Source organism: Rousettus aegyptiacus, unplaced genomic scaffold (genome assembly GCF_014176215.1).
Source record: "Rousettus aegyptiacus isolate mRouAeg1 unplaced genomic scaffold, mRouAeg1.p scaffold_m13_p_3, whole genome shotgun sequence".
NCBI lineage: Eukaryota > Metazoa > Chordata > Mammalia > Chiroptera > Pteropodidae > Rousettus > Rousettus aegyptiacus.
In genome coordinates, this window is record NW_023416306.1 from 87,110,016 (window position 1) to 87,128,674 (window position 18,659).

General features: G+C 31.6%; 1 pseudogene; it reads right to left on the bottom strand.

Moving 5' to 3' along the window:
* Nucleotides 1-16,304: 16,304 nt before the first annotated feature.
* LOC118600624 lies at nt 16,305-16,423 on the bottom strand (annotated as a pseudogene).
* Between the last annotated feature and the right edge of the window lie 2,236 nt (nt 16,424-18,659).

An 18,659-nucleotide genomic window follows, 5' to 3' on the forward strand; every position in this document is an offset into this window, starting at 1 on the left:
CATCATCAAGTTAATTATTATATCTATCATCTCACATAATTACCTATTTGTGTATGTTTGTGTGTGTGTGGTGAGAAGGCTTAAGAACTACTCTTTTAGCAAATTTCAAGTGTACAACACAGTATTATAAACTATAGTCACCATACTATACTTTAGATATCCAGAACCTATTCATGTTATAATGGAAAGCTTTAGTAATATCCTTTTATAATAAATCACTAATCTAGTAAGTAAAATACTTTCCTGAATTCCGTGAGCTGCTTTAGCAAATTAATTGAATTCAAGGAGGGGTTTGTGGTAACTTCTGATTTGCAGGTGGTAGATTAGAACCACAGGTAACAACCTGGAAGTATGATTGATGTCTGAAATACATGTGTGGGGATAGTCTTTTGAGACTGGGCTATTAACCTGTGGGATTGGATACTCTCTCCAGGTAGAATGTCAGAATTGAGGTGAATTGTAGAACACATAGCTGGTGTCATGGAATTGCTTGGTGTGGTGAACCATCCCTTCTTCCTCAAACTTTTGGTGACCAGAAGTATCAGAAGTGAAGTAGTGTTACAGAAGAGTACTTAGAGTAGAGGAGACACAGTTGAGTGAGTTTTTTCTTTAGATGAGGTCTCTCCTTTTCTACAAAATTACAAACAGACTGAAATGCCATACAAGGATGAGAAAACTGGTTGTAAGCTGTAGTTCACTCAAATGGGACTGAACCTCATTAAGATATTGTTTTTTTAAGAGGTATTAATTATTTTGTTTTGTAAGAGTAAGCATGTAATCTTAACTGTAAAGACCAACTGTCCATATATTTGCTATGCCAAGTCTTGAAGAGCCTCTTTTATGGGATGTGAAAAGTTTTTAAAAGAGGTGGTTATTGAGAATGATTAAATATACACTATGAGATAAAAAACTCTACATAATTATACAAATGCTAACAAGTAATACTGATCCTGAAGTTTCAGAGTGGATGAAACTTTCTTAGAAGCCTTCCCCAGCCCTCCAAGACCACATTAAATTTCCCTTCTATATGCTATCATTGCACCCACAGCAACAATTGACACCTACACTCATTATATCACTGGCAGGTCTCCTCTACTGTAGGAACCATTACAACATTATGTCTTGAGTACTTATCACATAACCTAAAGAACAGTAAAAATAAATGAAATATTTTAAAAATAATTAAAAGTACCAATATTATTTTGTAATCTTTTCTTGTGATAGAATTAGAGAAACTGCCTAATAAAAATAACTATTCTGGGCTCAATTTATTCCTCATAAATGTGTCAGTGCTCTGCATTGCTTACAAAATAAGGAGCAAATTCTTCATTTCAACTTACAAGATCCTTCTTGATTAGATGCCATCTCATCTGCTGTCACTCTATACTATACATGTAAGAGTTGGATCACACTGAATTTTATGTAACACTTCTCTATTGTTCCTTGCGCTTGAAAATGTTTCCTCTAGTTAAGATTTCCAACCTTCTCCTTTTTATCTTTTTACCAAATTCCTACAGATCTAGATAGATCCAATTCAAATCCCCTTCCTTGTGAACTTCTAACACCAGACAGATTTAGTTTATTTCTCCCATAGAGCTTTATCTTTGAATGGGCCAACTAGTTCTCAAAGAAGTCAAGCCTACCAGGCAGTCCTACAAAGAACTCTGTTTCATAGTCACTGCCCCTCGGACTTCTGCTATTCCCAAGATGCTGGCTGGCTAGATGTCCTTCTCCTATTGATTGGGGCTCTTTTTCTTTCTGATTGAATTCAAAATATACAATATTGCACACTATTCTTAAAGAAATAAGGGAGGAAGAAGGGAAGGAAGGGAGAATGGGGATAGGGTGTGAAGAAGGGAGGAAGGTTGTCTGAGCACCTATCCTTTTTGTCTCTTTAGAGACACATCTAAATAATTTGGGTGTTTTATTTTCCAGAATCTTCTTATGAGTTTTCCACATATACTAATAGTGATGAAAGGCACCACTTAAGAATTTAGAGGCAGTAATGTTAAACTTCATCCAGTGCATAGTTGTTTTCTTTTTTTTCTTTTTATCCTGACAATGATTTGTTTAGCTAAAACTGGATTTTAACAATGAGAAACTGGGGGTGGACTCATTTTTCACATTGACTATGAACACAACTTCATAGGAATATTGCCCAGAGCTATAGCCAGTGAACTTTTTTTTTTTTTTTTTTTTTTTTTTTTTAGGAAACATACTTTTGTAGAGAACACAATTAAAGCTCACTCTATTTTTTATAAAAGTACATTTCTCTTTTTAGGTCATATCAGATGCTGACATCTGCTAATAACATTATTTTTTGTTTGATATCTAATTGTACTGTTTGCAAAAAAAAAGTTTTCATTTCATTACTATGGGTTTTCTAATCTATCTGGAATTCATGCACCCTCTACAACATTTTATAAAGACTCTTTCTGACACAAACAAATGCATGAGGTTACCAAGAATAGAAAAAAAATGAGTAAATAAGCATTTACAATAAGGCTGGTATTTGAAAGTTTCAGCATGGGAAGTATTTTCCTAACTTAAAACTACTAAGAGTTCTTTTGCTACTTTTTTTTTTTTTAAATGTAGTCCATGTTTTGTTAAATTGTGCAAAACTATGTAGAGCATAGGGGTTAGATATTTATGTAATGTACCTTCCTGGCACAATAGTTATTACAATATTATTATGTTCCTTATGCTGTATATTACACTCTTGTGACTATTTTGTAACTACCAATTTGCACTTCTTAATCCCTTCATCTTTTTCACCCAGCCTTCCAACCCCCCTTCAATTTGGCAATCACTGGTTTGTTCTCTGTACCTATGAGTATGTTTGTTTTGTTCTTCAGATTCCACATATAAGTGAGATCATATGGTATTTGTCTTTATCTGATTTATTTCACTTAGCATAAAACCCTCTAGGTCCATTTATGTTGTTGAAAATGGTAAGATTTCATTTCTTTTTATGGCCTAGTAATATTCCATTGAATATATATACCATGTCTTCTTTATTCAATTGTCTATTCATGGGCACTTAGGTTGCTTCGATTTCTTGGCTATTGTAAATAGCATTGCAAGTAATCATAGGGGTGCATATATCTCTTTGAATCAGCATTTAGATTTCTTTAGATAAATACTCAGAAGTGGAATTGCCATGTCATAAGGTAGTTTAATTTTTAATTTTCTGAGGAACCTAAAAGGAGGTAAATTTTTTTTACCAAATTAATGTTGGTAAATTTACTACAGTGTTATGCTTAAAGAAACTCAAATACTGGAGGAGACAGCTAATTTTACTAATATTTAATATTTGTGCATAGTCTTTCAGATATTATTCAAAATAGTTTGCTGAAGCCACCACATTAATTTATGTAAGTGCTCATTCAGTCATATATATATATAATCTAAATATATTATCTATGTATCTAGATAGAGATATAGACATAGATAAAAATATTAAACTTAGAAAGATAACCACAGAGCAGTCAAATGACTCACATAGTTGCTGGAAAGTCATTAGTTCTAAACCTGAAAAATATTGATTCATAGCAGATAGGGTTTGGAAAAGAATCTAAAATTCCCTCCTCTATTTCCAATATCTTTCTAGTGTTCATACTCTTTTATAACATAGCAATAAAGATAACTATATGTAATTATATTTTATATCTGTATATCTCTTACTGGAAGTGACATTTTTTAAATTCTAGCTTTATAATTGTAACATTCTAGCTTTATAATTGTCCCATGTTAAGAGCAACTTCAGTATTATTTGTTTTCAGAGGAAGATTTTCCTTTAAGTGAAATGTTAAGATTCTCTCTACTATATTTTCCACTTGTAAAACAAGGAATTGGTCTGGGTAATCTTTAATCTTTCTAGTTGCTAACATTCTCTGGATGAAAGAAGTATAAAGAAGAAAATAACTATTGATCTGGGCCTTAAAGGATGAACAGATTTTTAACAGGTGAAGTTAGAAATCCAGCTCATTCTAGGTGGAAATGCCAGTGGAAGTAAATGGCATCAGGGTGAAACAAGAGATAGATTTATAAATCAGAATCATTCTGATTAGAGTGGAGCCTTGGAAATCTGTCTGTCTGTCTGTCTTAACAAGCACTCTATATGAATCTGATATAGGTGGTCTACAAACCACACTGAGAGATATTGGGCAGGATATAGGGGTGGGTTGCTGAGTAGGTCAATATAGAATTCAGCACATCAGGGGAGCTCAGTAGCTCACAGCAGCAATAATTGACTCCTCTGAGAATCTCCCTTTCTGCCCCCTCCCATTCCTTTCTCATGATTTTAGCATTGGCTTATTATTTTAGCCTTGTTATTCTAAGTGGTTTATCATTCTTGATGAATAGTGAATTATTCTAATGGTGCTTATTATTCTATTCATTACAATTTGAGGCTGATTAGGAATGAATAGCTGCTAAGGAGGTGTTCCAAAAGCAAAATTAGATTTCTACATTTTTATGGTGCTTATTTTTCAGTATCAGTAATTGTCCTGGTAGTTACCATCACTTAAGCATCTCTTTCTCTACTTTAAATTACAGAGGTAAGAGATATAGTACAGTGATTCAAAAATAAAGAAATATCTTTAAAAAGATATGTTTAAATGACTTGATTTTTAACTAGGTATTTCACTTTCTCAAAACTATGGTTCTTTTCTAATTAATAGAATAGGGCAAAGATGATGCAATGATACTGCAATTGTTACCTTATGATATGTATATATAAAGCTCTGTCTTACTTAGAATGCGCTAAAAAGACTCCAAACTTTAGCTTATGTTCATCGGATTCCAGACTGTTTATGATCTTTCCTTCTTTTCTGCTTTGCTTAGCCAGTTTCTTAATGTATCATATATGTATAAAATGTATGTATGTGTCCTACTGCTTATCTAATGGAGCCCTGATACCTTTATTCTCAGGTTATTACTATTATAGTATTCTATTCTATAACGATAATTGACTTCCTAGTCTTCTTTATAAATTTACTCAAAAATTCCAAACATTGCTATTACATATTATCTCCTGTGGAATTAAATACTGTGATTGGGCACCATAAAAGATATTATTTTATGTCATTAAGAATGGAAGGAGAAAATGGTAGGAAGGATAACATAATTATTTAAATTATTTTACCTGCTATATGAAAGAAAAAATTCCATGCCACTAAAAATGCCACATAACTGATTTTTCTAGTTTGTGGGTCCCAAGCTTGTTCATTTTCTCTTAATCATGATGGAATGAAGTACTTGCTTTGCTCTACCCCTTTGTATGAAGCCTCCATACTAATACAATGCAGATTTTTAAGGACACTATTCTTTTTATTCTTTAGGACATTCTTCTGGAGCCCTTCTAACTCCCTTACATAATTTGGACTAATTTTATTCTAGCCTATAGCAGGTCTATCACCATAGGATTTCATTTTACTGCTGATCTTAGTCATTCTTCAACCCCCTACTTTTCTTCTTTTTTTTTAATCCTTTTTCTTGTTGTTTTGCTAAACTTACAGTAGTTTTTGACTTACAGTGTTTTGGCTTTATGATGGTGTAAAAATGATATGCAATAGTGGTATGGTACTGTCTCAGGATGCTGGGCAGTGGCAGTGAGCCGCAGCTACCAGTCGGCCTCATGATCACGAGTAAACGACTGATACTCTGCGTTGCCAGTGTTTTTTGGATACTGTATTCAATAAATTACATGAGATATTCAACACCTTATTATAAAATAGGCTTTGTGTTACAGGGTTTTCCCCACCGTAGACTAATGTAAGTGTTCTGAGCATGTTCTTGGTAGGCTAGGCCAATCTGTGGTGTTCAGTGAGCTAGGTGAATTAAATGCATTTTTGACTTAAGATATTTTCAATTTACAATGAGTCTCTTGTGATGTAACCCCATCATAAATCAAGGAGCATCTGTAATAATTTTCTTTTCCATATAAGGACTGTGCATACTAGATTTTATGAATCCCTGTGTGTTTACAAAATATCTTTATATTTGATGGTCACGGCTTTTAATTGGCCACTTGGCTAAATAAAACAAAGTTTTATGTTTAAATAATTTTGACTCAATATTAAAAGAGTTAATTCAAATTTTTCTAAGGTCTGATATAATTTTCACCTTTTTTCCTTTTAAGACAATTTCATATTTCTCTTTAGAAGTTTTACATTCACACTAAAAATAAATGAGAGTTCTGGTTGCTTTATATCCTTATCATTGCCATCGTAAAAATTGTTAGTCTCTTTTAGCGGGTAGATAATGACTTATCATTTTGGTTTATCTTTACATTTACCTAATGACTAATGATTGGAGTTCTGTTTCTTATATATTTTTGCCATGTATGTAAATTCTTTAGTGAAACATCTATTCAGATCTATTGCCCTTTTCAAAGTCAGGTTGGTTGTTGGGTTCTTGTTATTGAGTTGTAAGCATTTTTTTTAATATATATCCTGGATACTATAATAGTCATCTTAAACTTAATAAGTTTGTAAATGAACTCGTAAATACTTACTTTTTCTTCAATAGACTTGTTCATCTTTCAGTTATTTTTATCTCAGTAAGTAATCCAATTAACTATAACTGCTTAAATATTTCTCATTCCTAATATTTTTTATACAATATCTAATTCACCCTCTAGTAATTTAAGAAAAATAACTTTTATTACTGAATCCAACCAAGTCCAAGTCAAAATCATTTTCAATTATCATAAAGTACTTGCTTTCAAACTGGTCTCACTTATTCCAGTCTTCCTTCTTCACAGAAGCCAGTGATATTTTTCTAAGTCACACAATGGCCTTGCTGTAGCCCCTCCTGAAATATTTCTCATTTAAATTAGACTAAATTCCAAGATCAACACCATCATCTAAATAATCACTCCTAAAACTATACATATATCAGTGCTAATTCAAGCTTTTGGATACATAAAAATCATCTAGAAAGCTTGGTAAAACATAATTCCTGTGACCAGCCATATAGATTCTAATTTGGTAGATCTTAGGTGGGGACCAAGAATAAACTCAGACAATGGTGATGCCAACATTCGTGGTCCATATATCTGTATCTACATGACATGCGCCTTTTTGAACTCTCAAGATCCACCTATACTTAACCCATGAGCCTTTATTTTTCTATCTCTTGGGTATAGCAACATCATTTCAATCTTGACTTTTTCTCCTGTTTTTGTTCTCTTTCCATATATCCTCCTCACATACTCCAAGGCTGCTTCTTTTCCATTGTTCAGATTTTATTAATAGCTGATCTCTTTAAAAAGCTTGCATCTTGGGGGCCATTCCAGCAATTAATTATTTAATTATCCTATACTTATTTTCTTATTAGCATTCATTACTACCTGAAATTATCTGATTTGCATTTATATGTGAATTTATATCTGCTCCCCCTCCACCATTAAAAAATATGCCATTAGGACAGGGATTTTGCCTTGTTCAATACTGTGTCCTGTATACATGGTTTTATATATTGTTATATATTTGTTGAGTGAGTAAATGGAAAACTTTAGAATGCCCAAGAAATGATGGGAAGAGAGGATTTCAATAAACCAGGCAGAGGTTAATTCATTTAGGGCTTTGTGTAAAATACTAAGATCCATATAATACAATATGATGAAGAAAAATGTCATTTAAAGACCTATTTCCATGTCTCCTTCTGGCTTTTGGCTATGTCTCTCACCTAGCAATGTTTATAATCTCTCATTTAGCAGATTGTATAAGCTCAATATGCACAAACTATCTGGAAAGACCCAGAAGCACTTTTGTGAAGGAGGGTTGAGAAATACCTTTCAGTATTTCTTACAATGAGTATAAGAGACACTTCCTTATAATAGTTCCAGTTGTAAACACAGAAGTTATAAGTTATGTGGGTTCTAAGCTTGCAATATGTACCTTAACCTTCCTGAAAGTCTAATAATTTTGGATTGGGTTGGTACCGTGAAGCAAAACGGGAGGTCATATCATCAAATCCCTTTGGCTGGTAGAATAGCCAAAGGAATCCTACATATCAAGTCTTGTTGGTACTATAAAGGTATGAATTTTCCCTCTATTAATGTTAGCTCACTTTGACTGTTGAAAATATCCTCTTAGGAAATTATAATTGCTAAGAAATTTTGAGACCTAACAATATGCTGTTGTTTGTTTTAAGCAAACATGCTATAGGGGTCATAATTACTAAGTTGTTCCAAACATGGATAGAATATTTAGCTGGGTAACATTTATGTTGTATTTTTGCATTATTTGATGGAGTTATTTTTGACTTGCTTTCTGTAGCCTCAAATATTAATGAAAATATCACATATTCATTGCTAAATGACTACTAATGTGTTCAGAATATAATTAATGTAGGTTTTCAGTAAATATAGTGCAGTAATTAGGCTGCTGTTTTTTAAGAGAAAAAAGTATATATTAGAGGACGACAAACCCAATATTGCTATGAAAACATTTTTTTCTTTTTAAAATTTCTGGGAAGCATTGAACCAGTTATTCCCCCAGTCTTGTGAAATGAAGCAAAAAGGACCATGGGTAAATTTACAATGTTATATCTCAGACAAATAATTTAAAAAAGGATACATGGCCCAAAACCTAAGTCTTCAGATTATCATCACCTTTGTTCTTTCATGTTATTTATCTGAAAATGTAATATTTAATATTTATTTCTCTCATTCTCCAATACTTCATAGGCTAATGAAAAGTCTATTCTGATCCTCTAATAACAAACTTTAATAAGAATCTATTTCAAAACACAGGTACATATAAAAGAGAAGACAATGTTAAGTTTCCAGAACTAAACTTTATAGAAATTATTTACCATCTTGTTCTCTGATTTTGACCTGTCAAAATCAGCAGTCAAATAAGGACTATATACATTCAATGTTTGCTTCAATCTTAGGAGGGATGAAATGTTTCTATTCTTATTTCTAATCATTAAATTTAAGCTTTAAAATGTCAGTTTCCTGTGATCTCTCAAGTGACTGAATACTGAATTGCAGACTAAGTATATTAAAGCTTTCAAAATGCAATAAATAGAGAGATTTGATGTTTTTGGCCTCTTAGGAAGCTTTATGGTCCTCTTATGTCATTGTTAATGACTAATAATGCCCATACTTCTCTACTCAAAACTTAGGGACATTTTATTTCTCCCCCATTGACTTTCAGATCACATTGGAAGGCTCATCAGATTGATTCAACCACTCCTGTCTGAAAACATAAAAACACAGCTGCACAATTTTTTACTAATAGAAGCCCATACTGGTTTTAAAATCTATCTGCTATTTTCAACAACCCAAACTTTTATTTCTATGGAAACAGGAATCTATAGCCTGCAGGAAATGTTAACCTAGCCTCTAAAGCTAGTGGATGGTAGCTAACTTCCATTTCTTTTCCCAATGAAAATAGATGTCAAAATAGTTAGGACCAAAAAAAGGTCTTGCAATGCTTCTTAGAAAAAACTTATCTTATTCAGTTGATCCAATTTCTTTAGGACAAGATGCTAACGGCAACCAAATAATGAGAATGAAACTATCTGCCCATTTTAACTGCAAGGTGTCAAGCCAATTCTATGAGTAAGCTGATAGATAAAGCAGAAGAGCATTTGGTTTTTTGGTTCCTGGAAATATTGAGGCACTTATATAGAAAAAATCATGATTTAAAACTTTTAACTTTTTATATTTTTAAAATACACCTTTGAATCCACAATTTGATTAAAACATCTTTACATAATAGCTTTTAATTCTTTAATCATAAAATTATACAAATAGCCTGTTGAAAGTAATGAAATGAGCTCTCATAAAGTAAAATCAAGGATAATCTAATCACTGTTTACTATAGGTAAGTCCTAGGAAGCTAATATTTATCTTTTATATGTGTTAAGATCAATTTTTAAAAATAATGTCTCATGACACTAGTTATTGGTTTTAAGAGATCAAATTAAATATTCTCATATTATAGCCTCTGAAACAGGGTTGGAAAAATATGAGTAACCTCTAGCTATAAAATCTCAAATATTTAAGTTAAAAACACATGGCATTAAAATAATCGAAGTGTCTGCTCAAGTGTTCTCTCTTTAGAAAGGAGTACCATGGTCACCATATCTAACTAATAGCTCATTAAACACTCTCCCTTGATTTGCTTTGTTTCTTTTCATTGTGTTTATTCTTTCCTATTAGTAAATTAATTATATGTACATGTATATTAATAAATAATTTTAATTAATTTCTTTAAAATTATTTTTATGCAAAGACAATATGTGGTTCTTAATTAGAAATTAATTTAAACTCTTAAAATATTAAGACAAAATATAGTTTCAAGAAGAAAAGAAAATCATTACTTTAAAAAAGCAGGTTACAAGAAAATGTACACTATATGATCTCAATTTGGTAAAAAAATGTGTGTACATAATGAAATGCTTATGTAATAACAAAATGTTATTTTAGTTTAAAATGTGAATCAAGAAAGGAAAAAACACATACTTCCTAATGTTGAGTATGTGAGTTCATTTTAGCATTTACTTACTTTTCAGTATATTTTAAATATTTCATAATGAAAATATAAAGTATATTAATTAAATGTTAAAATACAGTACATGTTTTATATTACTTAGTAGCTTGATACAAAGAATGAAAATTGAGCACATCCAAATGAAAAATGTTTTGTCTCTAAAAATAAATTTTGCTGAAAACAAAGCTTGACAAAATTAAATCACCTCAATTAAATCAACAATTAAATCACCTCACACTCTCCCACATATTTCTTTAAGACTAATTCCTAATCTCTTTCTCTTCTCCTTGTCATAGTCACAAAATCCTTTAATTTTTTTTTTGAACTCTTCCCATAAAACACAGAATCCCCAAAACAAAACCCAAACATTAAATATATCAGAGCTGTTAAAGTGTTAAAAATATTTTCTTTTATGAAGGAAAGCAAGTTTGGGGCTTTCCTAAAGCATTGTATTCTTACAGAGGAATTTGGAATTAATTTATCATGTTCCAAAATTATCCATTGAGATTTTAATTGAAATTACTTACATATTATGGATTAAATTTAGAGAAATGATAGTTTTATAGTGTTGGGTGGTTTCCCATCCAGAAATATTATATGTTTTCCCAATCATTCAGGCTTTATTTTATGTTCTTTTAAAGATTATACAGTTTTTAAAATTTGAGTATTGTTCGTTTCTGATTAAGTTTAAATTCAGTGATTAAGAATGAAGTAACCTTTTCTAACACTTGCTAAATTAATTTCCAATATAAATATATACATAAAAGTATAGAAATATAAGTAAATATTTTAAAATATATAAATATATACAAATATATAATTATAAATATATAATATGTAAATATATGAATACATATAAATATATAAATATATAATATTTATATATATTTATTATTTGTTTAACTTTTATCTGAGGAGCCTGATTTCAAACCAAAGAATTGATGTGTGATCTTTTCTGCCCAGAGACAGGCAATTACAAGGTTTTGCCTGGCAGGTTTCATGATAGGTAGCTGTCTTCTCACACCAGACTTGGTTCACAGCCACTGCATTACCATTCTGGAGGGAGTTCAGTTGAGGACTCAGTCTTGGATTCTCAAGCTCAACCATGCTCATACACATAGCTGCATTCCTATTCTAGGCACCTTCATTCAAAGACCTTTTTGGGACCTTACCTGAGGCACTTCCCAAGTGCCTCCGCCAAGTCCTCTTTTACTGGAGGCCTCAGTTGAGGCACTTTTCTCCACTTAGACTCAATACCTTTCCACTCTTAGTCCTTTCCTCTCTCCCTTCACTTTTGATCCATGAGTCCATAAGAAGTATAGGTCTTTGTTTGGGCTCTTTGTCAGTGAGACAATTCCCCCTATCTGAGCAGCTTCCACCTGACTCTTCCAGGACAATTTTGTGGAGAAAAATGGATAACTGGGAAGCCAACACCTTGTTTTGCCACTTGCTTGCACTGTTGTACTAAGTGAATAAAGACTTGATTATTACTTTCGGTTTGATTCATTTTCCTTATTGACCATCTCAACACCTGATTGTTCAATAGTATTCAGGAACTTAATTGAACTTATCTTTTAGTTTTAATATTTTAATAGTTTTCTAGTCTATTTTCTTGGATTTGATTTTTAGAAATACATTTCTATCACCCAGAGATATTTATAATATTGCATTTTCCATTCTAATATGTACCTTATTATAAATAATAGTGTAGTGGCGGATATTTCTTTTATGTCATGACTTTGAAGGAAATATTAGAATTTGTTCATTCCTAACATTTAATTTCTATTTCTAATATAGTCGGTTTTTGAAAGATGTCTTGCATATATCAATCCCCTACACTATTTATAGTTTATAAAGAACTTTCATATATATTGACTCATACCGATATGTAACACTCTATTCATCAACTATTAGAAAATAAATTTACTGCAATATTTGATCAACAGATCATGTCATTTCAAAAATTGAATTTTCAATATAATGTTTTATAAAGCAGCTTTGAATAGAAAATTAAATTCTGTCATGTAACAAGTCACAAAGTGAATGACTACAAGCTAAGTTAAAAAGTATTGGTTTATTAGAGAATCATTAAATTTTTAAATTCAACAAAATAGTTAAATAGTATTCTATCTAATAAAAAGTGTAGTAACAATATGGATTGAATCAGTGAGCAGGTAAATAACTAGTCTGATAAATGATATAAATATTCTATTAATGCTACCATATATTCATATGAATATGTTGAGGCATACATACTTATTACTTAGACTATATGGATATTTTTATTTAAAGAAATTACTAAGACTGTCGAAATTTAGAGTTAAAGCCTATTTAATTTTTAGACCCATATATAAAGTACATAGTTTAGAAATCTTGTATTTCTTTTAATCCATCAGAATATAATTTAAACCTTCTAAAAAAAAGAATAGAGAAGAAAAATTGAATTGAATATGGAAATTTAAAAAAACATATTTGCTCTGCAGACTATAGGTCTTCAGTTAAAGTTTTTGTTTTCATTACTACTCGGGCTTAAACCAAATCCACAAATCATTTAACAGCAGAAGACTTTTCAACAAACTAGCATTCACATACTGTGAGACTCATAAAAAAAAATTCATTTTACCAGAGATTCTTAGAATTTGAATTGACCTCAGAAATCAACTGATTTCTTTCCACTCCACAACACATTCATGATTTCTTGTATTGCATGTATCTTAATGATCATACAATATCCACTGGAATGCCCTTCATGATGAAAAACTAACAACTTAGGCTTAGCATTCCAGTTTTGAACATTCTGAACAATTTTTTCATCAGCATGTTAAACAAAAATATAATTAATTTTAATTTTTTTTATCAATTGAGGATTATAAAAAATTAACATATATCCCACATATCGGAGGAAACTTTAAATATGTGAAGATATTTCTTCAGATTAACATCCCAACTACTCCTCATTAAAGTCCCTTTACATTCTGTTTACCGCTTAGAGAATATCTTTTTGGACATTCTATTTCATTTCCATTAATAATATACTTTTGCAGAAATAATTATCACAGCTAGAGTTTCATCTACTTATAATCTCATAGTATAAAACATAACTGCAAGTCTCCTCTGTTATATACTAAACTGCACACTAAAGTTCTTTAAAGGCAATATTAATTTAATTTTTTCTCATTCTCCTGATTTACATTGCTAAGTATCACTGAGATTCTAGTACCCTAAAAATCAAAATAACTTGTTTGTATTATTAGGACGCCACCACTCTTCCAGTTTTTATTTGAGTAGTAGATTTTTCTCATTAAAAACAGTGACCTTATTATTAATACTGTTGATTTTTAGGAAAAAGTTTATAAAATCTATTGAGACATTTTATATATCCTGATTCTGTCAACTATCTCATCCTATCTCTTTCATGAATATTCCCAACTTAATCTTAATAAAAAGAACCTTTCTAGGAAAAAAAAAGAAAGAAAGAAAAGCCTCTGCAATTCACACTTATCCCAGGAATTAATAATTAACTATGGGTAAGTTCCTAAATACATACAACCTACCAAGATTTAATCACAAAGATAAAGGAAATCCGAACAGACCAATCACTAGTAAAGAAATTGAGGAAATCCGAACAGACCAATCACTAGTAAAGAAATTGAATCAATAATCAAAAATTAACCTCTAAAAGAGAAGTCCAGAACCACATGGCTTCACTGGTGAATTCTACCAAACATGTAAAGAAAAATTAATATCAATCCTCAAAATCTTCTAAAAAATTGAAGAGGAAGGAACACTACTTATTTTATTATGATGCCAGTGTTACCTTGATACTAAAGCCAGACAAGGATACTACAGGAAAATTACGGCCAATATCCCTGATAAACACAAAGGCAAACATTCCTCAACAAAATATTAGCAAGTCAAATTCAACAGCACATTCAAAGGATCATACACCATTATAAATTGGGATTTATCCCTAGAATGTAAGGATTGTTCAATATACGCAAATCGATGTAAACACATTAATAGAATGAAGGATAAAAATAATATGATTATTTCAATAGTTGCAAAAAATTCACATCCTTTAATGATAGAAACTCTCAACAATTTAGGTATAGAAGAACTATCTTAACATAATAAAGGCTCTAAATGACAAGCCCACAGCTAACTTCATATACAATGGTGAAAGACCAAAAGCTTTTCCTTTAAGATCAGCAAAAAGACATGGATGCCCACTCTTGCAACTTCTATTCGACATAGTACTATAAGGTCTAACCAGAGTACTTAGGCAAGAAAAATAAAAGAAAGCCAAATTAGGTAGAAAAAAGAAAAATTGTATGTATTTGCAGATGACATGTTATAAATAAAAAACTCTAAAGACTCCACCAAAACACTGTTAGAATTTATCAATGAAATCTGTAAAACTGAAGGATATAAAATCACCATACAAAAATTAGTTGCATGTCTATATGCTAACAATGAACTATCCAAAAAATAAAAAAGGAATCCTACTTACAATAGCATCAAAAAGAATAAATAGTTAGGAGTAAATTTAACCAAGAAGGTAAAAGATATATACACTGAAAACTATTGATGAAAGAAATTGAAGAATACTAAAATAAATGAAAGAGTATCCCATGTTCATGGATCAGAAGAATTAATATTGTTAAAATGTCCATTCTATCCAAAGCTATCTATGGATTCAAAATTCAAAAATTCCTATCAAAATTTCAATGCATTTTTTTTACTGAAATAGGAACATCAATCCTAGAATTTATGTGGAACTACAAAAGACTCCTTAAAGCTAAAGTGATCTTGAGTATGAAGAGCATAGCTGGAGGCATCACACTTTTTGATTTAAACTTTACTAGACAGCTATAGTAATCAAAACAGTACGGTATTGGCATTAAAACAGACATATAGATCAATGAAACAAAAATGCCAGAATAAACCCATGCATATGATCAACTAATTTCCCACAAAGGTGCCAAGAATACAGCAGGGAAAGGATAGCCTCTTCAATAAATGATGATGAGAATATTAAACATTCACATGCAAAGATTAAAATTGGACCCTTTTCTTACTCCATAGGCAAAAGACACATCAAAATGAAGTTAAGTCCTAAATGTAAAGACCTGGAACCATAAAACTCCTAGAAGAAAACACAGCAAAAATCTCCATGACATTGGTCTTGGCAATGATTTTTTAATCTGATGCCAAAAGCATTGGCAGCAAATGCAAAAATAAATGAGTGGTAATACATAGAACTAAAAAGTTTCTGCACAACAATAAAAACAATCAACAAAATAAAAAGCAATCTATGGAATGGGAGAAAATATTTTCAAACCATAAATTCACTAAAGAGTTAATATCTAAAATATATGAAAAAATTTTAGACCTCAAAAGCTGAAAATTAATTTTAAAAATATGCAAAGAACCCATATAGCTATTCTTAATTTTCAATTTAGCAAGATAGATAGGTAAGGAGGTAAATATAGATAGAATACCTACTGAGAGCTACAATGAGTGAAAAGACTATGGCTAATTGTTTCCGCCCACCCAACTTTATTGAGGTAAAGTTGACAAATAAAATTATAATATATTTAAGATGTACAACGTGATGATTTGATATACTTCTACGTTGTGATATCACTACCACTATCAAGTTAGTATACACATTCATTACCTCACAACTACCTTTTTTTTTTTTTTTTTTTTTAGGCTAGGCAACCCTTGGTTGACCTCACAGATTGCAAGGAACTTGTCAGTTTACAACCTCTAATTAAAAAAATTTTTTTACACCTAGAGCACCTGGTATTCCTAGGTGGTCTCCCATCCAAATACTAACCAGGCCCGGCCCTGCTTAACTTCTGAGATCAGATGGGATTGGGCATGTTCAGGTTAGCAAGGCTGTAGACATGACTACCTTTTTTTGAGAGAATGTTTAAGATCTACTCTCTTAACAAATTTTATGTATACATTTTTAATTAACTATATTACCATGCTGTACATTAGATCTTGTAACTTAAAGTTTGTATCTTTTGACCAACATCTCATTTCCCCCACCCTCCAACCTTTGGTAACTATCATTTTCTTCTGTTTCTACGAGTTTGCTTTTTAAAAAATTTTTGGATTCTACACATAAGTGACACCATAATAGTATTTTTTATTTTCTGTATGAGTTAATTTAGTGTAATATCCTCTAGGTTCATTCATGTTGTCGCAAATAGCAAGACTTTCTTCTTATTTATGGCTGAACAATATTCCATTTTTATGTGTGTGTGTTTTCGTCATTCACTCATCCTTTAACAGACACAAGTTGTTTCCACATCTTGGCTATTGTGAATAATGCTGCAGTGAACTACCTGAGGCACTGTACTGACCACATGATTTCCTTAAACATCTTTAATGGATTTTCACTTCTTGCAGGGTAAAATCAATTTGTTAGTAAAAAAACTCATCTTGTTCTACCTTGGCCCCTTGAACTTCACGTCTGGTAATGCTGAACTGCTTATGCTTGCATACCTCTATTATCTATTCATATGTCTAACTTATTTATCCTCCAAGACTGAGATTTCCCATTTCTCATCTAGAAAGACTTCTTCAAATGCTGTGACTGCAAGGGTACTTTGCCTATGACTCTGCCTTGCTTGTTCATCTTCCTGTCATGCATGCCTTAAGCTTAGTTCATTATGGGCATTACTGAGACTATTGCCTAGAACACATCGAATGCTCCCTCAAAATGATGTTTTTCAGTCATACTCTTGCTGCTCAGAGTAAAAACTGAGGGAGCCTCTTTCTCACCCTTCCAAACACTTTAAACACAAAATTTCCTAGGGAGAGACATCAGGAATGCATTTAGCAAATTCTCTGCTTTTAGAATAATACTTCCAATAAATATCTGAAGAGGTCTTATCACTACTTTAGCTTTCTTCTTTACCAGGTTTATATGAATATTACACACCGACACACACACACACACACACACACACACACACACACACAGAGCAAAATTTTATTTTTCCCATTAGAATGCACACTCCTTGAGTGGAATCCATACTAATTTACCTTTACCCTTCTCAATCTTTCCACCAATTAATACCAATATAATAGAACAATCCTTTGAAATTAAGAGCAATTCAGTAAATTGAATACATCACATAGACCCCATTATTATTATTTTTATTTCCTTGAGTGGTCTATAATATACCCTCAAGAGTATCACTTCTAGTTCTTGTTCCTTTAATTCTCACTAGTATGCTACCACATGCCCCTTGCTTATCTGTTTATGTATATATTATTGCTTGACTTATGCTCATACTCTGTGGTCCTTGTTAACCCATTTCCCATTCGTCGGGAGAATACTCACCCAGGGTGCTTGTGCCTGCAGCTTTTACCCTGAGATAACTTGCAGATTACAGTCCTAACCTTACCCTCAAAGTTTTCCACAAAATATCTTGCTTTTATTATTTTAGCATTGCTTTAGTATATTAATAGTCTTTGGAAACAAATGACATTATTCTGTTTATAATTATTAGTGGTATTTCTATTTACAAAATACAGTAATTCTCGATCACTGAAAATGCCAAATCCTAGAAAATGTAGCATTCCTACATGGAATGTTAAACTAACTCTGGCGGCAAGCTGTACTTTTTTCCTAAACAAGAAAAGGGTTAATTGTCTTTTCTTTTTGAACAAAATGTCACTCTCATACTGGCATTTGTACATGCACCTGCATACATAAACCTAAATGAGGAGTTCCTAGATTTTTTTAAGTACCAATACTTATTAAATTTTCTAAATGTTTATAAGGAAATATAGTAGACTTTCTTAGTTTTCTTAAAGCAAAGGTTTAGGGTGAAAAATAATTATCCTATTCATCTATTGTTTGTTCCCTTACCTTTTTCCTGCTTCACTCCAAATAACTGTTTTTTTTGTAAGCCGAATAATTTCTTAATAACAAATGAATCAATAGAGTGCAGAACACATTTATCAGTATAAAACTCCAAGCATACTTCTGCTCAATGCTTGATCCAAACACATTGCAAAACTGCCATTTAGGTGGCCTGTGTTGTCTCTCCCTTATGGTGAAGCAAAGCAAAAAAAGTAAACAGTGCTTGAGGGCCATTGCAGATAGATGTCATATTACACAGA